This window comes from Cervus canadensis, chromosome 1 (genome assembly GCF_019320065.1).
Source record: "Cervus canadensis isolate Bull #8, Minnesota chromosome 1, ASM1932006v1, whole genome shotgun sequence".
Classification (NCBI taxonomy): domain Eukaryota; kingdom Metazoa; phylum Chordata; class Mammalia; order Artiodactyla; family Cervidae; genus Cervus; species Cervus canadensis.
This window is the reverse complement of record NC_057386.1, coordinates 62629785-62656902: the sequence shown is the minus strand read 5'-3', so window position 1 is coordinate 62656902 and position 27118 is coordinate 62629785. Positions and strand designations below refer to the sequence as shown.

The 27118-nt window shown below is 37.5% G+C and overlaps 1 protein-coding gene across 2 annotated transcripts in view; it reads right to left on the bottom strand.

Annotated features, from left to right (window-relative positions):
• The window catches only part of DCHS2 (dachsous cadherin-related 2), a 325512-nt gene that overhangs the window by 49075 nt on the left and 249319 nt on the right, over window positions 1-27118 (bottom strand). The window lies entirely within an intron of this gene.

The window sequence follows — 27118 nt, the reverse complement described above, 5'->3', positions numbered from 1 at the left end:
CTGGGCTGGGAAAAGGCTTGCCTTGATGAGGCACAGTGAGTAAGAGAAATATGGATGGTGAAGACAGGAATGAGGAGGGCAGGATCAGATTTTACTCTTAGTGCATTGGGAAGACACAGAAGCATTTTAAAGAAGTGAGCAAAATTATTGGATTTACTTTTAAAAGGCATCAATCTGACTGCTGTCTGGACAAGAAAAAAGGGGGTAAGTATGGAAAAGAGAGGCTAATTATGATACTACTGCACTAGTCCATGCAAAAGACAACAACCTAGGATAACTGGAGAGGAGGGATGAAAAAACGGGGACAATTAAGGTCATATGTTGACACATTTTCCTGAACATTGCATGAGATGTGGGAAAGGAGGTAACAAAAGTATAAATATAAGAAATCTTTCTTCAACCAGTTTCCACTAGAATTGTGGGTAAAAGGAACACAACTAGAGAGTAATCAAGGTCTTAACTGCATGATACAGATTCACTCAAGAATTGCTAAGCTAGGGCAGAAACAGTCAAGAGAAAACTTCAAGGAAAAGACAGGAACTGATCTAGGGGTAGGAATTAGTGAAGAAAGAATGAAGTCATGTCGGTTTTTAGGAAACAGACTGATTACCAGCATAAAAGGAAAATCAGCAAGGACCTAGCTAGTAAGACAACTGGTGTGATGAGCCGCAGTTTCCATGGAAATGTTTTCAAGAATCTATCTGGGTCCCAAGTCAGCAGTCCGTCATCTCCATTTATATAATATCTTATGCCCTTTGCTGTCACCTCTGCCTTGCGTCTAGTCTCTTCTGTCCACTTGTCACTCTCTTATGATGGCCTCTCCTGTCTTATTTTTAAGTATTTTCATTTAATTAACTTTATTAGGGTAAAATTTACATACAAACCTTCCCTGGCCGCTCAAATGGTAAAGAATCTGCCTGCAATGCAGGAGACTCAGGTTTAATCCCTGGGTTGGGAAGATCCCCTGGAGAAATGAGTGGCAACCCACTCCAGTGGGTTGGAGAATTTAACGGAGAGGAGCCTGGAAGCCTACAGCTGGCTACAGTCCATGGGGTCACAAAGAGTCAGACATAACTGATAGACTAACACAGTTTAAGTATTAGTTCTATATACTATACACACTTATAACACAACTATACACACCTGTGACAACTATACACACCTGTGGAGCCACCATCACATTTAAGATGTAGAATATTTCTACCTACACAAAAAGTTCTCTCAGACTCTTGGCCATTCTACATTTGTTTATCCTTTACTCATCTATGGACATTTGTATTGTTTTCAGTATGGGGCTTATTAATAATGCTGCTATAAATATTCATGTAGAAGTATTTTTGTGGACAAACATCCTCATTTCTATAGGAAGTGTATATTTATCCTCATAAGAAATTAAAAAACTACTTTCCAAAGTGGTTGTAACATTTAATTAATTAGTTTATTATTGAAGTATAGGTGATTTATAATGTGTTAGTTTCTGGTCTACAGTAAAGTTATTCAACATACATGTACATAATCTTTTTCATATTCTTTTCCACTATGGCTTATTACAGGATCATGGCATCTGGTCCCATCACTTCATGGCAAATAGATGGGGAAATGGAAACAGTGACAGACTTTACTTTTTTGGGCTCCAAAATCACTGCAGATGGTGACTGCAGCCATGAAATTAAAAGATGTTTGCTCCTTGGAAGAAAAGTTATGACCAACCTACATGGCATATTAAAAAGCAAAGACATTACTTTGCCAACAAAGGGCCATCTAGTCAAAGCTTTGGTTTTTCCTGTAGTCATGTATGGATGTGAGAGTTGGACTATAAAGCTGAGTGCCAAAGAATTGATGCTTTTGACCTGTGGTGTTGGAGAAGACTCTTGAGAGTCCCTTGGACTGCACAGAGATTCAACCTAAAGGAGATCCTAAAGGAGATCAGTCCTGAATATTCATTGGAAGGACTGATGCTGAAACTCCAATAATTTGGCCACCTGATGCAAAGAACTGACTCATTTGAAGAGATACTGATGCTGGGAAAGATTGAAGGTGGAAGGAGAAGGGGATGACAGAGGATGCGATGGTTGGATGGCATCACTGACTTGATGGACATGAGTTTGAGTAAACTCCGGGAGTTGGTGATGGACTGGGAGGCCTGGCATGCTGCAGTCCATGGGGTCGCAAAGAGTCAGACACGACTGAACAACTGAACTGAACTGAATACAATTCCCTGTGCCATAGAGTAAGACCTTGATGTTTACGGTGGTTGTACCATTTTGTATTCCTGCTAGCAACATACAGGAATTCCATTTGCTCTACATTCACTGGTATTGTCAGTCTCTTTTAAATTTTGGTCATCCTAGTAGGTATGTAGTAGTGATTCGTGTGGCTTTAATCTCCCTAATATTTGATGATGTTGAACATATGTTCATGTGCTTATTGTCATTTCCAATTCCCTTTATAGTTCATTTTGTACTTTGCCTTCTTGTTCTCTATTTATCCACCACTTCTGATAATTCTTTATTTGTCCTGAGCTTCCTGTCATAGGCCCATAACTCATGGCATCTATTTTAGACTCCCACTCTGGCAATGAGTGTTCTGAACATACCTGAAGACTGATCTTATCTCTCCACTAAGTTGAACTAGATTCTGTGAGTGCAGAAGAATTTTATTATATATTTGTATTCTATATATCTCTATAAATCTAGTTTTGCCTCTAAAATTTCATGTACTTACAAATCATATAATAACTGTCATCTTTGCTTAGCAAACATTTTTTTTCACTTATTTTTATTAGTTGGAGGCTAATTACTTTACAATATTGTAGTGGTTTTTGCCATACATTGACATGAATCAGCCATGGATTTATACGTGTTCCCCATCCTGATCCCCTCTCCCGCCTCTCTCCCCACCCCATCCCTCTGGGTCTTCCCAGTGCACCAGCCCTGAGCACTTGTCTCATGCATCCAACCTGGGCTGGTGATCTGTTTCACCCTTGATAGTATACTTGTTTCAATGCTGTTCTCTCTGAACATCCCACCCTTGCCTTCTCCCACAGAGTCTAAAAGTCTGTTCTGTACATCTGTGTCTCTTTTTCTGTTTTGCATATAGGGTTATCATTACCATCTTTTTAAACTCCATATATATGTGTTAGTATACTGTATTGGTCTTTATCTTTCTGGCTTTGCTTAGCAAACATTTTTGAGAACCAAGTATGTTGCTGTGTGAATCAAGTGTTAGGAGCTTTGCATGTTCCAGATGAAACGACAAGATAGAACCCCAGAAAAACAACTAAGTAAAGTGAAGGTAAGAAATCTACCTGATAAGGAGTTCAAGATAATAATCATGAAGATACTCAAAGAACTCAGGATAAAACTCAGCTAGAAGTTTAACACACAGTTTGAAAATTTAAAAGAGAACCAAACAAACTGAAGAGTATAATAACTGAAATTAAAAATTCACTGGAAGGAATCAATAGTAGATTAGATGATACAGAGGAATGAATAATTGACATAGAAGACAGAGTATCAGAAATCCTGTAGGCTAAACAGAAAAGAAAAGAATAAAAAAATGAAGATATTTTAAGGGGCCTCTGGGACAATTATCAAGGTATATTTTCATTCACATTGTAGAGGTCCAGAAGAAAAGAGAGAAAGGGCTCAGAGAACATATTTGAAGACATAATAACAAGACTTCTCTAACCTGGGAAAGGAAACATTCCTCCAGGTCCAGAAATCATAGAGAATCATAGAGAAAGGATTAACACTAAAAAGGATGATGCTAGGACACATTATAATTAAAATGTCAAGAATTAAGGATAAAGAGATAATGTTAAAAGCAGCAAGAGGATATCAATAAGTTATATACCATGGAACTCTCATAAGGCTATCAGCTGACTTTTCAGCAGAAGGTCTGCAGAACAAAAGGGTGTGGCATAATATACTTGAAGTGGTAAAAAAGACATACTTATAACCAAATCTGAAGGAAAGATAAAAAATTTTACAGACAAGCAAAAGCTAAAACAGTTCAGCACCAGGAATCAAACTTTCTAAGAAATATTAAAAGGACTTCTCTAAGTGAAAAAGAAAAGGCCAAAACTAGAAATATTAAAATGACAACAGGAAAAACTTCTTTGGTAAAGGCAAACATACAGTAAAGGTAGATCAATCACTCATAAAGCTAGTGCAGTTCAGCTCAGTTCAGTTCAGCCGCTTAGTCATGTCCGACTCTTTGTGACCCCATGAATCACAGCACGCCAGGCCTCCCTGTCCATCACCAACTCCCGGAGTTTAGTCAAACTCATGTCCATCGAGTCAGTGATGCCATCCAATCATTTCATCCTCTGTCATCCCCTTCTCCTCCTGCCCTCAATCTTCCCCAGCATCAGGGTCTTTTCCAATGAGTCAGCTCTTCGCATCAGGTGGCCAAAGTATTGGAGTTTCAGCTTCAACATCAGTCCTTCCAATGAATATTCAGGACTGATCTCCTTTAGGATCTCCTTTAGGCTGAATCTCCGTGCAGTCCAAGGGACTCTCAAGAGTCTTCTCCAACACCACAGTTCAAAAGCATCAATTCTTCGGCGCTGAGTTTTCTTTATAGTCCAACTCTCACATCCATACATGACCACTGGAAAAACCATAGCCTTAACTAGATGGACCTTTGTTGGCAAAGTAATGGCTCTGCTTTTTAATATGCTTTCTAGGTTGGTCATAACTTTTCTTACAAGGAGTAAGTGTCTTTTAATTTCATGGCTACAATCACCATCTGCAGGGATTTTGGAGCCTAGAAAAGTAAAGTTGGCCACTGTTTCCACATCTATTTGCCATCAAGTGATGGGACCAGATGCCATGATCTTAGTTTACTGAATGTTGAATTTTAAGCCAACTTTTTCACTCCCCTCTTTCACTTTCATCAAAAGGCTCTTTAGTTCTTCACTTTCTACCATAAGGGTGGCGTCATCTGCATATCTGAGGTTATTGATATTTCTCCCGGCAGTCTTGATTCCAGCTTGTGCTTCATCCAGTCCAGCATTTCTCATGATGTACCCTGCATGTAAGTTAAATAAGCAGAGTGACAATATTCAGTCTTGACATACTCCTTTTCCTATTTGGAACCAGTCTGTTGTTCCATGTCCATTTCTAACTGTTGCTTCCTGACCTGCATACAGGTTTCTCAAGAGGCAGGACAGGTAGTCTGGTATTCCTATCTCTTTCAGAATTTTCCACAGATAATTGTGATAAAGCTAGTATGGAGGTTAAAAGACAATAGTCAAATCATCTATAGTCACAATAAGTAGTTAGAGAATCCACAAAACAAAAAGATGTCAAAAAATACAATGTCAAAAACAGTAAATGTGGTGGAGTGAAAATGTATGGTTGTTAAAATGTATTCAAACTAAGAAGTCAGCAACTTTAAATAGATAAACTAATAGCTATCTATAAACCACAAACAAGCAATCTACAACAGATACAACACAAAACAGAGAAAGGAATCCAAACATAACACATAAACAGTCATCACAAAGGAAGACAGCAAAAAGAAAAAAAAGAACTACAAATACAACCTCTACAGAATTAACAAAATGACAATAAGGTATACCTATCAATAACTACTTTAAATATAAATGGACCAAATCCTCCAATCAAGAGACATAGAGTGGCCAAATGAATGCAAAAACAATACCTATGTATGTGTTGCTTACAAAAGACCTACTTCAATCTAAATACACACACAAATTTAAAGTAGGGGATGGAAAAAGGTATCTCATTCAAATGCAAATGAAAGAAAGCCAGGGTAGTACCACTCATATCAGAAAAAATAGACTTTAAAACAAAGACTGTAATTTAAAATGAGGGACAATACAGAATGATTGTGACCATTCCAAGAATATATAATAACTAAAAATATATATACACCAAACTTGGGAGCACCTAAATACATAAAGCGAATATTAACAGACCTAAAAGGAGAAACTGACAGTAATATAATAATAGTAGTGGACTTTAACACCCTATTTACCTCAATGGAGAGATCATACAGGCAGAAAATCCACAAGAAAACACCAACCTCAAGCAACACATTACACTGGATGGACTTAATAAATATGTACAGAACAGTCCATCACAAAGCAGTAGAACACATATCATTTTCAAGTGTTCATCAATAGATGAATGTATAGAGAAGATGTGGTATGTATGTACAATGGACTATTACTCAGTCATAAAAAGAATGAAATTTTGTCAGTTTCAACATCTTGGATAGACCTAGAGGGAGCTATACTAAGTGAAATAATTCAGAGACAGACAAATACTCTATGATTTCACTTAATGTGGATTCTAAAAAGCAAAACAAATGAACAAACATAACCAAACACAATCAGAATCACAGATATATACAAAGAACAAACAGGTGATTGCCAAAAGGGATGAGAGAAATAGGTGAGGGAGACTACTAGGTACAAAATCAATGAATCATGAGCTTGGAATGTACAGTACGAGAAGTTGAGTTCAGTTCAGCCACTCAGTCATGTCCAACTCTTTGCAGCCCCATGGATTTCAGCATGCCAGGCTTCCCTGTCCATCACGAACTTCCGGAGCTCAATCAAACTCATGTCCATTAAGTTGGTGATGCCATCTTATCCTCTGTCATCCCCTTCTCCGCCTGGCTTCAATCTTTCCCAGCATCAGGGTCTTTCCCAGTGAGTCAGTTCTTCACATCAGGTGGCCAAATTATTGGAGTTTCAGCTTCAACATCAGTCCTTCCAATGAATATTCAGGACTGATTTCTTTTAGGGTTGACAGGTTGGATCTCCTTGTAGTCCAAGGGACTCTCAAGAGTCTTCTCCAACACCACAGTTCAAAAGCATCAATTCTTTGGCACTCAGCTTTCTTTATAGTCCAACTCTCACATCCATACTGACTACTGGAAAAACCATAGCTTTGACTAGACAGACCTTAGTTGGCAAAGTAATGTCTGTGAATTTTAATATGCTGTCTAGGTTGGTCATAGCTTTTCTTCCAAGGAGCAAGCATCTTTTAATTTCATGACTGTAGTCGCCATCTGCAGTGATTTTGGAGCCCAAGAAATTAAAGTCTCTCACTGTTTCCATTGTTTCCCCATCTTTGGCCATGAAATGATGGGACCAGATGCCATAACCTTCGTATTCTGAATGTTGAGCTTTAAGCCAACTTTTTCACTCTCCTCTTTCATTTTCATCAAGAGGCTCTTTAGTTCTTCTTCGCTTTCTGCCATAAGGGTGGTGTTATCTATGTATCTGAGGTTATTGATATTTCTTCCAGCAATCTTGATTCAAGGTTGTGCTTCATCCAGTCCAGCATTTCTCATGATGTTCTCTGCATTGATGTTAAATAAGCAGGATGATGATATACAACCTTGACATACTCCTTTCCAAATTTGGAACCAGTCTGTTATTTCATGTCTGGTTCTAACTGCTGCTTCTTGACCTGCATACAGATTTCTCAGGAGGCAGGTAAGGTGGTCCGGTATGCCCATCTCTTTAAGAATCTTCCACATTATGTTGTGATTCACAGTCAAAAGCTTTGGTGTAGTCAATAAAGCAGAAGTAGATGTTTTTCTGGAATTCTCTTGCTTCTTTTTATGATCCAATGGATGTTGGCAATTTGATCCCTGGTTCCTCTGCCTTTTCAAAGCTGGCTTGAATCTCTGGAAGTTCAGGGTTCAAGTACTGTTGAAGCCTGGCTTGGAGAATTTTGAGCATTATTTTCTAGCATGTGATATGAGTGCAACTATGTGGTAGTTTGAATATTCTTTGGCATTGCCTTTCTTTAGGATTGGAATGAAAGTGACCTTTTCCAGTCCTGTGGCCACTGCTGAGTTTTCCAAATATGCTGGCATATTGAGTGCAGTACTTTCCCAGCATCATCTTTTAGGATTTGAAATAGCTCAACTAGAATTCCATCACCTCCAATAGCTTTGTTCATAGTGATGCTTCCTAAGGCCCACTTGACTTCACATTCCAGGATGTCTGGCTCTAGGTGAACCACCAAAAAAATATGTCCTTTTCATCATAGGGGACTGGAATGCAAAAGTAGGAAGTCAAGAGATACCTGGAGTAACAGGCAAATTTGGCCTCGGAGTACAAAATAAGCAGGGCAAAGGCTAACAGAGGTTCACCAAGATAACACATTGATCATAGCAAACACCCTCTTCCAACAACATAAGAGAAGACTACACATGGACGTCACCAGATGCTCAACACCAAAATCAGATTGATTATATTCTTTGCAGCCAAAGATGGAGAGGCTCTATACAGTCAGTAAAAGCAAGACCAGGAGCTGACTCTGGCTCTGATCATGAACTCTGTATTGCAAAATTCAGACTTCAATTGAAGAAAGTAGGAGAAATCACTAGACCATTCAGGTATGACCTAAATCAAATCCCTTTTGAATATGTAGTAGAAGTGACAAATAGATTCAAGGGATTAGATCTGGTAAGACAAAGTCCCTGAAGAATCATGGACAGAGGTTCATGACATTGCACTGGAGGCAGTGATCAAGACCATCCCCAAGAGAAAAAAAATACAAAAAGTAAAAATGCTTGTCTGAGGAGACCTTCCAAATAGCTGAGAAAAGAGGAGAAGTGAAAGGCAAAGGAGAAAAGAAAAGATATACCCATTTGAATGCAGAGTTCCAAAGAATAGCAAGGATTAGAAAGCCTTCCTCAGTGATCAATGCAAAGAAATAGAGGAAAACAACAGAATGGGAAAGACTAGAGATCTCTTCAAGAAAATGAGAGACACCAAGGGAACATTTCATGCAAAGATGACCACAATAAAGGACAGAAATGGTATAGACCTAACAGAAGCAGGAGATATTAAGAAGAGGTGCCAAGAATACACAGAAGAACTATACAAAAGAGATCTTCATGACACAGATAATCACGATAGTGTGGTCACCAACCTAGAGTCAGACATCCTGGAGTGCAAAGTCAAGTGGGCCTTAGGAAGCATCACTACAAACAAAGCTAGTGGGGATGACGGAATTCCAGTTGAACTATTTCAAATCCTAAAAGATGATGCTGTGAATGTGCTGCCCTCCATATGCCAGCAAATTTGGAAAACTCAGCATTGGCCACAGTATGAGAAAGATAGTAATAAATGTAATATATATCTATGGTGACAGAGGATAACTAGACTTATAATGGTGATAATTTTGCAATGTGTAGTTGCAGCTAATAGCTGTGTTGTATACCAGGGGCCAACATACTATTTTAGGTCAATTACACTTCAAAAATAAATAAACAAACAAACTCATAGAGAAAGATATCAGATTTGTGTTTACCAGAGGCAGGGAGATATAGGGTGATGGAATTGGGTGAAAGCAGTAAACAGGAATAAACTTACAGTTACAAGATAAACAAATACTAAGGGATATAATGTATAACATAATAAATATAATTAACCCAGATGTATGTTATATATGAAAGTTGTTGAGAGAATAAATCCTAAGTTATCATCATTTTCTTGTTTTCTTTTATTTTGTATCTATATGAGATGATAGGGGTTCACCAAACTTATTGTGATAATCATTTCATGATGTATGTAAGTCAAATCATGATGCTGTATATCTTAAAATTATACACTGCTCTATGTCAATTATATCTCAATAAAACTGGAAGAAAAAGTTGTTTTTGTACACAGTAGGTACTTAATAAGTGTGGAAAGACAGGAGATAATAGAGGACACAGAAGAAGTAAGGAGAAGAGATGATTAGTGAAGTGTGAGAGATTAGAATAATGCTTCTCTGTTCAAAGGAAACTTCTAAAGCGAAAGCAATTTTTTTTTTCACTCAGTGAAGAATACAACTTCTGATATTGGAATTTGCAGTAGCTAAAAAATAGCACCTATTCAATATCTCTGCTGGGTTTCCTCATTGAATCCTACTCTGCAGGGTCTAGGAACAAGCTTTAAACAAATCCTGATAGAGATCATGGTAAAAATAATCCCTAAATGAAGTCAAATTGATGTATTTTTGTTTGAATACATAAAATGTTTTCACTAACATGAAGAGAAGAAATAAAAGGCCTGAAACAGGCAATATTTTCCCTAGGAATCTTTTCAACATTTAACACTCAAAGAAAAATACAATGATCAATATAAATATTAAAGGAAATAAATATGTGATATTGTCAACAAAACTTAAAATTCTGTGAAAAAGACATAAAACAATATTCATAATGGAGAAAGAATGGGAAAACCCAAACTGGATATATTACTCTCTTTTAAAATATTACGTTTAATATAAACTGTAATGAAGTTTAAAACTCCTTTATCAGAGTTTCCAAATGATTATTCTTTTCAAGCTAGTTATGAAGTCATTCAGTCACAAAATAAAGGATTTTAATTCAAATTGCCTTATAATCTGATGCTTATTTTGTTACATTTCAGGAGACCTTACTAACATAAAAATGCTTTACATTTTTGGTAGGAACATGACTTCATAGTAGTACAATAAATTTTATCTTCAGTGCTAAATCACAGTTCTGTGCTTCCTGGTACAATTTATTTATTTTATTTAATTAATTAATTTTACTTGGAGGCTAATTACTTTACAGTATTGTAGTGGGTTTTGCCATACATTGATATGAATCAGCCATGGGTGAACATGTGTTCCCCATCCAGAATCCCCCTCCCACCTCCCTCCCCATCCCATCCCTCAGGGTCATCCCAGTGCACCAGCCCTGAGCACCCTGTCCCAGGCATCAAACCTGGACTGGTGATCTATTTCACATATGATAATATACATGTTCCAATGCTATTCTCTCAAATCATCCCACCCTCGCCTTCTCCCACAGAGTCCAAAAGACTGTTCTATACATCTGTGTTTCTTTTGCTGTCTCCCATATAGGTTCATCATTACCATCTTTCTAAATTCCATATATATGCGTCACTATACTGTATTAGTGTTTCTCTTACTGGCTTACTTCACTCTGTATAATAGGCTCCAGTTTCATCCACCTCATTAGAACTGATTCAAATGCATTCTTTTTAAAGGCCGAGTAATACTCCATTGTGTATATGTACCACAGCTTTCTTATCCATTCATATGCAAACTAGCACAGCCACTATGGAGAACAGTGTGGAGATTCCTTAAAAAACTGGAAATAGAACTCCCATACGACCCAGCAATCCCACTGCTGGGCATACACACCAAGGAAACCAGAATTGAAAGAGACATGTGTACCCCAGTGTTCATCACAGCACTGTTTACAATTTATTTTTTAAACATAGGAGATTTTATTTCAACCGGCTTGTCATATATTCTTAGGAATGGCAGTAAGAAAAGAAACAGCTATGCAGGCAGATGTACAATCTTGCTGATGGACTGTTCTTCATGTGTTAGAACGCTTATTATAGACCCAATAACAAAAGCAAACATAGAGATTGCCTGCATGTAAAAGAATAACGATGAATATAAAATTGTCAATAAGAATCACATATAGCCTCTGCCACGAAAGCAATAATACTATCTTTATTGCAAATAAAATGTTCATAATATCAAATTAAAGTGCAGCACACAATTTCACTCAATGAAAATATTTGAAATTAGAATATTTGAAATTAAAATATTTCAAAGTCAGCAAAGAACTAAAAACATTCATATATGTTCTTCCTTTAATGAAATTTAAATTTGAGATTGTCTGGGAAAAGAGAAAATAACTAAAGGATCTTGAATTCTTCTAGGTCTTGGCTTAATGTACGCATTTTAAATAAAGTCTGTCTCTGGATGAAATTTACAATCCCAGCTCATTTCACATCAAGGTAGAAATGGTAAAACATAAAAACCAACACTCTACCATCATTTCTATGACATAAGTGAAACATATAGAAGAATTTACCCTTTATATTTTCAGGTTTTTATGAATATCTTAAATCTAACATAGCATCAAAAATATAAGACATTTAATTTTCTTGTTCTTTTCTTCTTTACAAAACTATTGTTAAAACACTAATATCACCTACAGAAATAGTGAACCATCCACTTAAGGGCAGAGTTACATAACAATAAATGCATAGGAATATAAAAATCAGTATCTGTGGCTACATTTAGGTAAGATAATTATGTGAACCTTTTATTCAGAGTTTTCCATGAGTAAATAATTCCAGAGTTCTACTTATGCTATTTTTAAACATCTTCTTATTAATGACTGACTTGAGAAACAGATTTTTTAAACATTTGGATGATTTTTGAAATATCTATTATATCTCACATGTTCAGCCACTGAAACACTGGAACATAATTCATTCACTTAAGAAAAAAGTTGGGAGTGATGTCAACAAACTGACTGGATAGAAAACCCTGGACCTAGTCTCCCACAGAGATATGGTCTAACAACAATGTAGAGGGTCAAAAGAGTCTTTATGAAAACTCCAGGCTGGAAGTGAGTGGAGTAATTTATTCAAACTACTGAAAGAAAAAATTTCCACCAAGAACATTACATCTAGCAAAACTGTCCTTCAAAAATGAAGACAAAATAAAGACCTCTGATAAAAGTTCAGAGAGTTCATAACCACTAGACCTGCCTCAAAACAAATGCTGGGGGAAGTCTTTCAAGTTCAAATGAAAAAGACTCTAGACAGCAACATGAAAGCACACAAAAATATAAAGCCCTGTGATAAAAGTAAATTTATAGACAAATACCAAATCCTGTAACATTGTAATGGTGGTGCATAAATCACTTTTACTTTGGGATAAAATTATAAAAAATAAAATCATTAAAAATAGCTTTAAGTATAAAACTTTGTAAATGGATCAAAATTTTAAAAGATTTAACTTCTGAACTTATGTTTTGATAACATAAAGTGGGAGAGAAAAGTAAAGGAGCAGAGTTTTGGATGTGATTAAAGTTAAGTTGTTATGAGTTTAAAGTAGATTGTTAAAACTTAAAGATGTTTTATGTAATTCCCATGGTAAAACAAAGAAAACACCTATAGAAGGAACACAAACGAAAATAAGAAGGGACTCAAGCGTGTCACTTTGAAAAATCAGTGAAATACAAAAGAAGGCAACAAACAAAGAAAAGTGGGATAAAATAACTATAAAACATACAGAAAACAATTTTAAAATGTCAACACTAAGTCCCTCCCAATTAGTAACTACTTTAAACAAAAATGGATAAAAGTTCTTAATGAAAAAACACAGAGTGGCTGAATGAATGAAAAGAAAAACAAACAAACAAACCCACAAGATTCAACTACATACTGTCTAGAAAAGACTCATTTTAGACATAAGAACACCCATAGGCTGAAAGTGAAAGAATGGAAAAAGATATTCCATGCCAATTGTACCCCAAGGACAACAGGGATGGCTGTGCTTATATCAAACAAACTAGAGTTTAAGTCAAAACTGTCATGAGACAAAGAAAGACATTATATTAAAAACATCTATTTATGAGGAAGATATAACAATTATAAATATATGTGCACCTAACAGTACAGCACCCAAACATATGAAGCAAACATTGACAGAATTGAAGGGATAAACAGACAGTAACACAATAATAGTAGGGTATTTCAATACCCCACTCTCAATAATGGATATATCAACCAAACAGAAGATCCATAAGGAGACAGCACTTGAACAATATTATAGACTAAATGGACCTAACATACAGATACAGAAGATAACTCAACAATAGCATAATACACATTCTCAAGTGTTACATTCCCAAGTGTATCGCCAAGTGCATATGGAACATTCACCAGGACAGATCATATTTTAGTCCACAGAATTATAACAAATTTAAGAATATTATACCAACTATCTTTTCTGATTACAATAGAATGAAACTAGAAATAAGTGGCAAAGAAAAACTAGAAAATTCACAAATACATGGAAATTAACATGCTCTTGAACAATAGGTCAAAGAAGAAATTTAAAGGAAACTGAGATAATACCTTGAGACAAAACAAAAACAAAACATAAAAACATGAAATGCAACAAAAGCAGTACTCAGAGGGAACTTTATAGCAGTAACTGCCTACATTTAAAAAGAAGGAAGATGGGAGGGAGGAGCTAAGATGGTGGAGGAATAGGACGGGGAGACCACTTTCTCCCCTACAAATTCATCAAAAGAACATTTGAACGCTGAGCAAACTGCACTAAACAACTTCTGACCACTAGCAGAGGACATCAGGCGCCCAGAAAAGCAGCCCATTGTCTTCGAAAGGAGGTAGGACAAAATATAAAAGATATAAAGAGAGACAAAAGGGCTAGGGATGGAGACCTGTCCCAGGAAGGGAGTCGTAATAGAGGAAGTTTCCAAACACCAGGAAACCCTCTCATGGGCGGGTCTGGGGGAAGTTTTCAAATCTCGGAGGGCAACCTAACTGGGAGGAAAAATAAATAAAACCCACAGATTACATGCCTAAAAGCAACTCCCAGCAGAAAAGTACCCCAGACGCTCGCATCCGCCACCAGCAAGTGGGGGCGGAATGGAGAGGAGCAGGTGGCATTGCTTAGGGTAAGGACCGGGCCTGAGGGCCCTGAGGGTAATCGGAGGGTGCTTGTGTGAGTTACCAACTTAAACTGTGGGATAGCAAGAGAGAGGGAGAAAATTAACCTGCACTGCCGGCCCTTTGCAGAACAAAAGAAAGACTGAGCAATTCCAGAGAAGAGCTAGCCGGCTGTAGGCCGGCCCATCCCCCGCTGGAGGCAGGAGGCAGGGGAGAGGGGAAAGGGGCAAACTCGGCCCCAGAGACGGCATCCCCTACAAAACTGCAAACAGGCTCCCAGTTTCTAACCAAAGACTTCCTGAGATTCTGGATGGTTGACATCCACCGGGAGGGTCGCGGCTAGAGACCAGCTCCCCAGAACAGACACAAGGCGCACCCAACCGGCTCGTGTGGAAACTGAGGCTGGAACTGCGGAGGGGATAAGACGTGCTGCACCCGGGGAGAGTGCGCTTGTCAAGCTCCTGATTCCCTGAGCTGCTCAGCCGGGGAAGACACAAAACTCAGGCCCAACCGAGTCTGCCCTTTTGTGGAGTACCCGAAAACTAGAACTGCACGCAACTCAGGGCCCACTCCCTATAGAGCAGCCTGGAGCCTGAGCAGTGTAGACCGGGAAAGCACGTGCGCCGTGAGCGGGGGCAAACCCAGTGTGGCCGGAACACTGCGAGTGCTCCCCACACACGCCAGTGACATTTGTCTGCAGCGCCCCTCCCTCCCCGCAGCACGACTGAACAAGTGAACCTAAACAAGAGTCCACCTCCGCCCGCCTGTGTCAGGGTGGAAATTAGACACTGAAGAGACCTGCAAACAGAAGCCAAATAAACAAAGGGAAGTGCTTCAGAAGTGACCGGTGCAACAGATTAAAGTCCCTGTAGTTAACACCGACTACACCGGAACGGGCCTATAGATATCGAGCAGTGTAAGCTGGAACAAGGAGCTATCTGAAACTGAACTGAACCTACACTGCCTGCAACAGCTCCAGAGAAATTCCCAGGTATATTTTTACTATTTTTTTTAATTAAAAAAATTTTTTTTCTTTTCTTTTTTTTAAAATTTTTTTCTTTTCTTTTAAAATTCCCTATTACTCCTTAATTTTAACTTTCTTTTAAAGTCCTTTATTACTCCTCTATTACGCCTTAATTTTCATTTTCATGTATTTTTACTATTTTTTTAATTAAAAAAATTTTTTTTCTTTTTTCTTTTGTTTTCTTCTTTTACTTTCTTTTAAAGCCCTCCATTACTCCTATATTACTCCTTAATTTTCATTTTCATTCTCATATATTTTTACTATTTTTTTAATTAAAAAATTTTTTTCTTTTGTTTACTTCTTTTATTTTCTTTTAAAGTCCTCAATTACTCCTCTATTACTCTTTAATTTTCATTTTCATTTCACTATAACCTTGCAAAAAAAAGACCCTATTTTTAAAGTGAACTTCACATATATTTCTTAAATTTTTTGTGTTTTTGTTTTTGTTTTTAATATTGTATTTTTAAGAGTCTAACCTCTACTCTAGATTTTTAATCTTTGTTTTTCAGTATTTGATATCAATTTTGGACATTTAAGAATCCAATATTCAATACCCATTTTTACTCAGGAGTGTGATGAGTACTCTCTCCCCCTTTTGACTCTCTTTTTTTCTCCCCCAGATCACCTTATTTCCTCCCTCCCCCTTCTCTTCTCAGTCCAATTCTGTGAATCTCTGTGGGTGTTCTGGGCTATGCAGAACACTTAGGGAACAGAGTACTGCGTAGATCTGTCTCTTTCCTCTTGAGTCCCCCTTTTTCTCCTCCTGCGCATCTCTATCTCCTTCTTCCCTCTCCTCTTTTTCATATAACTCTGTGAACCTCTCTGGGTGTCCCTCACTGTGGAGAATCTTTTCACCATTAACCTAGAAGTTTTATTATCAGTGCTGTATAGTTGGAGAAGCCTTGAGTCTACTGGAAGAATAAGACTGAAATCCAGAGGCAGGAGACCTAAGCCTAAAACCTGAGAACACCAGAAAACTCCTGACTACAGGGAACATTAAGGAATAAGAGATCATCCAAAAGCCCCCATACCTACACTGAAACCAACCACCACCCAAGAGCCAGTAAGTTCCAGGGCAAGACATACCATGCAAATTCTCCAGCAACGCAGGAACATAGCCCTGAACGTCAACATACAGGCTGCCCAAGGTCACACCTAACACATAGACCCATCTCAAAACTCACTACTGGACACTCCACTGCACTCCAGAGAGAAGAAATCAAGTTCCATGCACCAGAACACCAACGCAAGCTTCCTTAACCAGGAAACCTTGACAAGCCAATCGTCCAACCCCACCCACTGGGTAAAACCTCCACAATAAAAAGGAATCACAGACCTCCAGAATACAGAAAGCCCACTCCAGACACAGCAATCTAAACAAGACGAAAAGGCAGAGAAATACCCAACAGGTAAAGGAACATGAAAAATGCCCACCAAGTCAAACAAAAGAGGAAGAGATAGGGAATCTACCTGAAAAAGAATTTAGAATAATGATAATAAAAATGATCCAAAATCTTGAAAACAAAGTGGAGTTACAGATAAATAGCCTGGAGACAAAGATTGAAAAGATGCAAGAAATGTTTAATAAAGACCTAGAAGAAATAAAAAAGAGTCCATTAAAAATGAATAATGCAATGAATGAGATCAAAAACACTCTGGAGGGAACCAAGAGTAGAATAATGGAGACAGAAGATAGGATAAGTGAGGTAGAAGATAAAATGGTAGAAATAAATGAAGCAGAGAGGAATAAAGAAAAAAGAATCAAAAGAAATGAGGACAACCTCAGGGACCTCTGGGACAATGTCAAACGCCCCAACATTCGAATCATAGGAGTCCCAGAAGAAGAAGACAAAAAGAAAGGCCATGAGAAAATACTCGAGGAGATAATAGCTGAAAACTTCCCTAAAATGGGGAAGGAAATAGCCACCCAAGTCCAAGAAACCCAGAGAGTCCCAAACAGGATAAACCCAAGGCGAAACACCCCAAGACACATATTAATCAAATTAACAAAGATCAAACACAAAGAACAAATCTTAAAAGCAGCAAGGGAGAAACAACAAATAACACACAAAAGGATTCCCATAAGGATAACAGCTGATCTATCAATAGAAACCCTCCAGGCCAGAAGGGAATGGCAGGACATACTGAAAGTAATGAAAGAGAATAACCTACAACCTAGATTACTGTACCCAGCAAGGATCTCATTCAGATATGAAGGAGAATTCAAAAGCATTACAGACAAGCAAAAGCTGAGAGACTTCAGCACCACCAAACCAGCTCTTCAACAAATGCTAAAGGATCTTCTCTAGACAGGAAACACAGAAAGGTTGTATAAACACGAACCCAAAACAACAAAGTAAATGGCAACGGGACCATACCTATCAATAATTACCTTAAATGTAAATGGGTTGAATGCCCCAACCAAAAGACAAAGATTGGCTGAATGGATACAAAAACAAGACCCCTATATATGCTGTCTACAAGAGACCCACCTCAAAACAAGAGACACATACAGACTAAAAGTGAAGGGCTGGAAAAAATTTTTCACACAAACGGAGACCAAAAGAAAGCAGGAGTCGCAAAACTCATTTCAGATAAAATAGATTTTCAAATAAAGAACGTGAAAAGAGACAAAGAAGGACACTACACAATGATCAAAGGATCAATCCAAAAAGAAGATATAACAATTATAAATATATATACACCCAACATAGGAGCACCGCAATATGTACGGCAAACACTAACGAGTATGAAAGAGGAAATTAACAGTAACACAATAATAGTGGGAGACTTTAATACCCCACTCACAACTATGGATAGATCAACTAAACAGAAAATTAACAAGGAAACACAAACCTTAAATGACACAATGGACCAGCTAGACCTAATTGATATCTATAGGACATTTCACCCCAAAACAATCAACTTCACCTTTTTCTCAAGTGCACACGGAACCTTCTCCAGAATAGATCACATCCTGGGCCATAAATCTGGCCTTGGAAAATTCAAAAAAATTGAAATCATTCCAGTCATCTTTTCTGACCACAGTGCAGTAAGATTAGATCTCAATTACAGGAAAAAAATTGTTAAAAATTCAAACACATGGAGGCTAAATAACAAGCTTCTGAATAACCAACAAATCACAGAAGAAATCAAAAAAGAAATCAAAATATGCATAGAAACGAATGAAAATGAAAACACAATAACCCAAAACCTATGGGACACTGTAAAAGCAGTGCTAAGGGGAAGGTTCATAGCATTACAGGCTTACCTCAAGAAACAAGAAAAAAGCCAAATAAATAACTTAACTCTACACCTAAAGCAATTAGACAAGGAAGAAATGAAGAAGCCCAGGGTTAGCAGAAGGAAAGAAATCTTAAAAACTAGGGCAGAAATAAATGCAAAAGAAACTAGAGAGACCATAGCAAAAATCAACAAAGCTAAAAGCTGATTTTTTGAAAAAATAAACAAAATTGACAAACCATTAGCAAGACTCATGAAGAAACAAAGATAGAAGAACCAAATTAACAAAATCAGAAATGAAAATGGAGAGATCACAACAGACAACACTGAAATACAAAGGATCATAAGATACTACTACCAGCAGCTCTATGCCAATAAAATGGACAACTTGGAAGAAATGGAAAAATTCTTAGAAAAGTATAACTTTCCAAAACTGAACCAGGAAGAAATAGAAGATCTTAACAGACCCATCACAAGCAAGGAAATCGAAACTCTAATCAAAAATCTTCCAGCAAACAAAAGCCCAGGACCAGATGGCTTCACAGCTGAATTCTGCCAAAAATTTAGAGAAGAGCTAACACCTATCTTACTCAAAATCTTCCATAAAATTGCAGAAGAAGGTAAACTTCCAAACTCATTCTATGAGGCCACCATCAACCTAATTCCAAAACCAGACAAAGATGCCACAAAAAAAGAAAACTACAGGCCAATATCACTGATGAACATAGATGCAAAAATCCATAAAAAATTCTAGCAAACAGAATCCAACAACATATTAAAAAAATCATACACCATGACCAAGTGGGCTTTATCCCAGGAATGCAAGGATTCTTTAATATCTGCAAATCAATCAATGTAATACACCACATTAAAAAATTGAAAGATAAAAAACATATGATTATCTCAATAGACGCAGAAAAAGCCTTTGACAAAATTCAACACTCATTTATGATTAAAACTCTCCAGAAAGCAGGAATAGAAGGAACATACCTCAACATAATGAAAGCAATATGACAAACCCACAGCAAGTATCACCCTCAATGGTGAAAAGTTGAAAGCATTTCCCCTGAAATCAGGAACAAGAAAAGGGTGCCCACTCTCACCACTACTATTTAACATAGTTTTGGAAGTGTTGGATACAGCAATCAGAGCAGAAAAAGAAGTAAAAGGAATCCAGATAGGAAAAGAAGAAGTGAAACTCTCACTGTTTGCAGATGACATGATCCTCTACATAGAAAACCCTAAAGACTCTTCCAGAAAATTACTAGAGCTAATCAATGAATATAGTAAAGTTGCAGGATATAAAATTAACACACAGAAATCCCTTGCATTCCTATACACTAACAATGAAAAAACAGAAAGAGAAATTAAGGAAACAATACCATTCATCATTGCAAGAAAAAGAATAAAATACTTAGGAGGATATCTACGTAAAGAAATAAAAGACCTATACATAGAAAACTATAAAACACTGATGAAAGAAATCAAAGAGGACACAAACAGATGGAGAAACATACCGCGTTCATGGATTGGAAGAATCAATATTGTGAAAATGGCTATACTAACCAAAGCAATCTATGGATTCAATGCAATCCTTATCAAGCTACCAACGGTATTCTTCACAGAACTAGAACAAATGATTTCACAATTTGTATGGAAATACAAAAAACCTCGAATAGCCAAAGCAATCTTGAGAAAGAAGAATGAAACGAGGAATCAACCTGCCTGACTTCAGGCTCTACTACAAAGCCACAGTCATCAAGGCAGTATGGTACTAGCACAAAGACAGAAATATAGATCAATGGAACAAAATAGAAAGCCCAGAGATAAATCCATGTGCCTATGGACGCCTTATCTTTGACAAAGGAGGCAAGAATATACAATGGAAAAAAGACAACCTCTTTAACAAGTGGTGCTGGGAAAACTGGTCAACCACTTGTAAAAGAATGAAACTAGAACACTTTCTAACACCATACACAAAAATAAACTCAAAATGGATTAAAGATCTAAATGTCAGACCAGAAACTATAAAACTCCTAGAGGAGAACATAGGCAAAACACTCTCCGACATAAATCACAGCAAGATCCTCTATGACCCACCTCCCAGAATATTGGAAATAAAAGCAAAACTAAACAAATGGGACCTAATGAAACTTAAAAGCTTTTGCACTACAAAGGAAACTATAAGTAAGGTGAAAGACAGCCCTCAGATTGGGAGAAAATAATAGCAAATGAAGAAACAGACAAAGGATTAATCTCAAAATATACAAGCAACTCCTGCAGCTCAATTCCAGAAAAATAAATGACCCAATAAAAAATGGGCCAAAGAACTAAACAGACATTTCTCCAAAGAAGACATACAGATGGCTAACAAACACATGAAAAGATGCTCAACATCACTCATTATTAGAGAAATGCAAATCAAAACCACAATGAGGTACCATTACACGCCAGTCAGGATGGCTGCTATCCAAAAGTCTACAAGCAATAAATGCTGGAGAGGGTGTGGAGAAAAGGGAACCCTCTTACACTGTTGGTGGGAATGCAAACTAGTACAGCCGCTATGGAGAACAGTGTGGAGATTTCTTAAAAAACTGGAAATAGAACTGCCATATGACCCAGCAATCCCACTTCTGGGCATACACACTGAGGAAACCAGATCTGAAAGAGACACGTGCACCCCAATGTTCATCGCAGCACTGTTTATAATAGCCACGACATGGAAGCAACCTAGATGCCCGTCAGCAGATGAATGATAAGGAAGCTGTGGTACATATACACCATGGAATATTACTCAGCCATTAAAAAGAATTCATTTGAATCAGTTCTAATGAGATGGATGAAACTGGAGCCCATTATACAGAGTGAAGTAAGCCAGAAAGATGAAGAACATTACAGCATACTAACACATATATATGGAATTTAGAAAGATGGTAACGATAACCCTATATGCAAAACAGAAAAAGAGACAGAGAAGTACAGAACAGACTTTTGAACTCTGTGGGAGAAGGTGAGGGTGGGATGTTGCGAAAGAACAGCATGTATATTATCTATGGTGAAACAGGTCACCAGCCCAGGTGGGATGCATGAGACAAGTGCTCGAGCCTGGTGCACTGGGAAGACCTAGAGGAATCGGGTGGAGAGGGAGGTGGGAGGGGGCATCGGGATGGGGAATACGTGTAAATCTATTGCTGATTCATGTCAATGGATGACAAAACCCACTGAAAAAATAAATTAATTAAAAAAAATATATAAAACATTGCTGAAAGAAATGAAATATAACCAAAATAGGTGGAAACACATTCTCTGTTCAAGAAGTGAAAGACTTAACATTATTAAAATGTCCAAACTACTGAAAACAATCTATAGTCAATGCAATTCCTATCAAAATTCCAATAGTAATTTTGCAAAAAATAAAAAATGTTAAAATTGATATAGAATCTCAAAGTACTCTGTCTAGCCAAAACCAACTTGAGAAAGAAAAGTAAATCTGGAGGCCTCACATTCCTGACTTCAAACATATTCCAAAGATACAGTAATCAAAACAGTATGGTACTGACATAGACCTATACAGACCAATGGAACAGGGCAGAGATTCCACAAATAAACTTTCACAGATAGTTTCAAATGTTCTTTGACAAGGATACCAATGCTACACAATAGGGAAAGAATAGTCTATTTTATAAATGGTCTTAAGATAACTGAATATTAACATTCAAATAATGTATTTGAATATCTTACACATATTTAAAAATTAAGTAAAAATGAACTTAAATCTCCCAGAAGAAAACATGTGGGCAACGTTTCATGACATTGGATTTGGCAGTAATTTTTTTGATATGAGACTAAAAGTACAGAAAGCAAAAGCAAAAGTTGATGAATAATACTATATCAAAATTAAAATTTCTCTGCAGCAAAGGAAACAAGAGTGAAAAGGAAGCCTATGGAATGGGAGAAAATATTTACAAACTATATATATGATAAGGGGTTAATCTCCAAAGTATATAAATAGCTCCTAGAACTCAATAGAAGAGAAAATCAATTGAAAATGAAAAAATGACTTGAATAGACATTTCTCCAAAGAACATATAAAAAAGGCCCATGAATACATGAAAAGATGCTCAACACTAGTCATAATCAAGAAAATGCAAATCCAAAACCACAATGAGATACCACCTCATGACAGCTAGAAAAATAACAACAACAAAACCAGAAAACGACAAGTGTCAGGAAAGGTAAGGAGAAACTGAAACAATTTTACACTGTTGTTTGGAGTGTAAAATGGCACAGTCACTACGGAACACTGTAAAAAATTGAAATTAGAATTACCATATGGTCCAGCATTCCAAAGAACTGAAAACAGGATCTTAAAGACATATTTGCACATCCATATTCATTGCAACATTATTTACAACAGCCAAGAGGTGGAAACAACCTAAATGTCTCTCAGTGGATAAATGGATAAAGAAATGTGGTATAAACATACAATGGTATAATAATCAGCCTCAAAAAAGATGGAAATCCTGCATCAATGGACATTATGTGTATATGATAGCCTCGAAAAAGACAAATACTGCATGTCTCCACTTAAAGTATCCAAAATAGTCAAACCCTTAGAATTAGAAAGTAGAATGGTTTTTGCTTGGGCTGGAGGGAGGAGAAAGAGTTGTTCAACGAGTATAGAGTTGGAGTTCTGAAAGATGAAAAAAACTGGAGAAATTCACTGCACAATGATATACATACTATTAACATGACTGTACTATGCACTTAAAAATGGTTAAGAGGTAAATTTTATGTCTCTTATCTCACTTTAAAAAAAACAGTTGATTTTTTCCTTCCTACTTTATCATCAAAAATTATTGAATACATGTTACTAGGGTTTTCCAAAAATTTCACCCCTGGGACGAAACAATGCATGGAAAATGCTCAAAATGAATAATTTTCCAAAATTTGTGAACAGATGATAACCATGTTCTAAAATGTAAATGGCATGAAATCTTGAACACAACTGCTTTTTTAAACACCTGAAGAAATAACAGAGGAAGCCATAAAAAGTGCTTATTGACTCTTGTACTTGATATGGAAGAAAGCCAATACAGAAATAATACATGCAATGAGAAGTAAATAAAATATATTTGTAATGGGATTATGGATTTTAGTGGGCAACCTTTTAAAAAGGAGTGATTATCTGTAAATGGCTGTATTCAATCATTTAAAAATGCACTCATACAACCTAAAGAAAGGCAATGCTAAAATAATTCCTGGATGTTCCTATTACCTTTCCAATTTTGTGAATTACAGAAAACTAACATACAAAGATCCAAAATATGAACTTGAGAATTTTCACTGTTACTTCAATGTTGGATCAGACTCCAGATCTTACCTGCAGACCAGCTGCTGCTATCTTCCCTCATTTTTCAACCATTCCCTGTCTGGGTGATATACTCAGTTTGATAATCATACTTAAAATTCACTGTACTTTAAAAAAAATTTAGTTTGAGGATAATTGCTTGACAATGTCGTGCTGGTTTCCACTGTACAACAATGTGAATGAGCAATCAATTCAGTTCACTTCACTCAGTCGTGTCCAACTCTTTGTGACCCCATGGACTGCAGTACTCCAGGCCTCCCTGTCCATCACCAACTCCCAGAGTTTACCCAAACTCATGTCCATTGAGTCAGTGATGCCATCCAGCCATCTCATCCTCTGTCATCCCCTTCTCCTCCTGCCTTCAATCTTTCCCAGCATCAGGGTCTTTTCAAATGAGTCAGTTCTTCACATCAGGTGGCCAAAGTATTGGAGTTTCAGCATCAGTCCTTCCAATGAATATTCGGGACTGACTTCCTTTAGGATGGACTGGTTGGATCTCCTTGCTGTCCAAGGGACTCTCAAGAGTCTTCTCCACCACCATAGTTCAAAAGCATCAGTTCTTCAGTGCTCAACTTTCTTTATATTCCAATTTTCACATTTACACCGGAAAAACCATAGCTTTGACTAGACGGACTTTGTCGGCAAACTAATGTCTCTGCTTTTTAATATGCCGTCTAGGTTGGTCATAGCTTTTCTTCCAAGCAGCATCTTTTAATTTCATGGCTGCAGTGATTTTCAAGCCCCCCAAAATAAAGTCTGTCACTATTTCCATTGTTTCCCCATCTCTCTGCCATGAAGTGATGGGACTGGATGCCATGATCTTAGTTTTCTGAATGTTGAATTTTAAGCCAACTTTTTCACTCCCCTCTTTCACTTTCATCAAAAGGCTCTTTAGTTCTTCACTTTCTACCATAAGGGTGGCGTCATCTGCATATCTGAGGTTATTGATATTTCTCCCGGCAGTCTTGATTCCAGCTTGTGCTTCATCCAGTCCAGCATTTCTCATGATGTACCCTGCATGTAAGTTAAATAAGCGGAGTGACAATATTCAGCCTTGACATACTCCTTTTCCTATTTGGAACCAGTCTGTTGTTCCATGTGCAGTTCTAAATGTTCCTTCTTGACCTGAATACAGATTTCTTAGGAGGCAGGTGAGGTCGTCTGGTATTCCCATCTCTTGAAGGATTTTCCACATTATGTTGTGATTCACACAGTCAAAGGCTTTGGTGTGGTCAATAAAGCAGAAGTAGATGTTTTTCTTGAACTCTCTTGCTCTTTTGATGATGCATCAGATGTTGGATGTTGGCAATTTGATGTCTGGTTCCTCTGCCTTTTCTAAATCCAGCTTAACATCTGGAAGTTCATGGTTCATGTTCTGCTGAAGCCTGTTTTGGAGAATTTTGAGTATCACTTTGCTGAAATGGCAACCCACTCCAGTACTCTTGCCTGGAGAATCCCAGGGATGGCGAAGCCTGGTGGGCTGCTGTCTATGGGGTTGCACAGAGTTGGACACAACTGAAGTGACTTAGCAGCAGCAGCAGCAGCAGCAGCAGCAGCAAGATGAGTGCAACTGTGCAGTAGTTTGAGCATTCTTTGGCATTGTCTTTCCTTGGGATTGGAATAAAAACTGACCTTTTCCAGTACTGTGACCAGTGCTGAGTTTTCCAAATTTGCTGGCATATTGAGTGCATCTCTTTCACAGCATCATTTTTTAGGATTTGAAATAGCTCAACTGGAATTCGATCACCTCCACTAACGTTGTTCATAATGATGCTTCCTAAGGCCCACTTGACTTTGCATTCCAGGATGTCTGGCTCTTGGTGAGTGATCACATCACATCATAGAGATATCCACATGATCACATCATGATTATCTGGGTCATGAAGATCTTTTTTGTATAGTTCTTGGTACATTCTTGCCACTTCTTAATATCTTCTGCTTCTGTTAGGTCCATACCATTTCTGTCCTTTATTGAGCCCATCTTTGCATGAAATGTTCCCTTGGTATCTCTAATTTTCTTGAAGAGATCTCTAGTCTTTCCCACTCTATTTTTTTCCTTTATTTCTTTCCATTGATCACTGAGGAAGGCTTTCTAACCTCTCCTTGCTATTCTTTGGAACTCAGCATTTAAATGGGTATATCTTTCCTTTTCTCAAAGGAGAAAAGCCTTTCACTTCTCTTCTTTTCACAGCTATTTGTAAGTCCTCCTCAGAGAGCTATTGTGCCTTTTTGCATTTCTTTTTCTTGGGGATGGTCTTGGTCACCTCCTCTTGTACAATGTCAAGAACCCCCGTCCATAGTTCTTCAGGTACTCTATAAGATCTGATCCCTTGAATCTATTTGTCACTTCCACTGTATAATTGTAAGGGATTTGATGTAGGTCACACCTGAATGGTCTAGTGGTTTTCCCTACTTTCTTCAATTTAAGTCTGAATTCGGCAATAAGGAGTTCATGATTTGAGCCACAGTCAGCTCCCAGTCTTGTTTTTGCTGACTGTATAGAGCTTCTTGTTCTTTGGCTGCAAAGAATATAATCAATCTGATTTTGGTACTGACCATCTGGTGATGTCCATGTGTAGAGTCTTCTTTTGTGTTGTTGGAAGAGGGTGTTTGCTATGACCAGTGCATTCTCTTGGCAGAACTCTATTAGCCTTTGCCCAGCTTCATTCTGTACTCCAAGGCCAAATTTGCCTGTTACTCCAAGTGTTTCTTGACTTCCTACTTTTGCATTCTGGTCCCCTATAATGAAAAGGGCACCCTTTTCGGGTGTTAGTTCTAGGTCTTGTAGGTCTTCATAGAACCCTTCAACTTCAGCATCTTCAGCATTACTGGTCAGGGCACAGACTTGGAATACTGTGATACTGAATGGTTTGCCTTGGAAACAAACAGAGATCATTCTGTTGTTTTTGAGATTGCATCCAAGTACTGCATTTTGGATTCTTTTGTTGACTATGATGGCTACCCCATTTCTTCTAAGGGATTCTTGCTCACAGTAGTA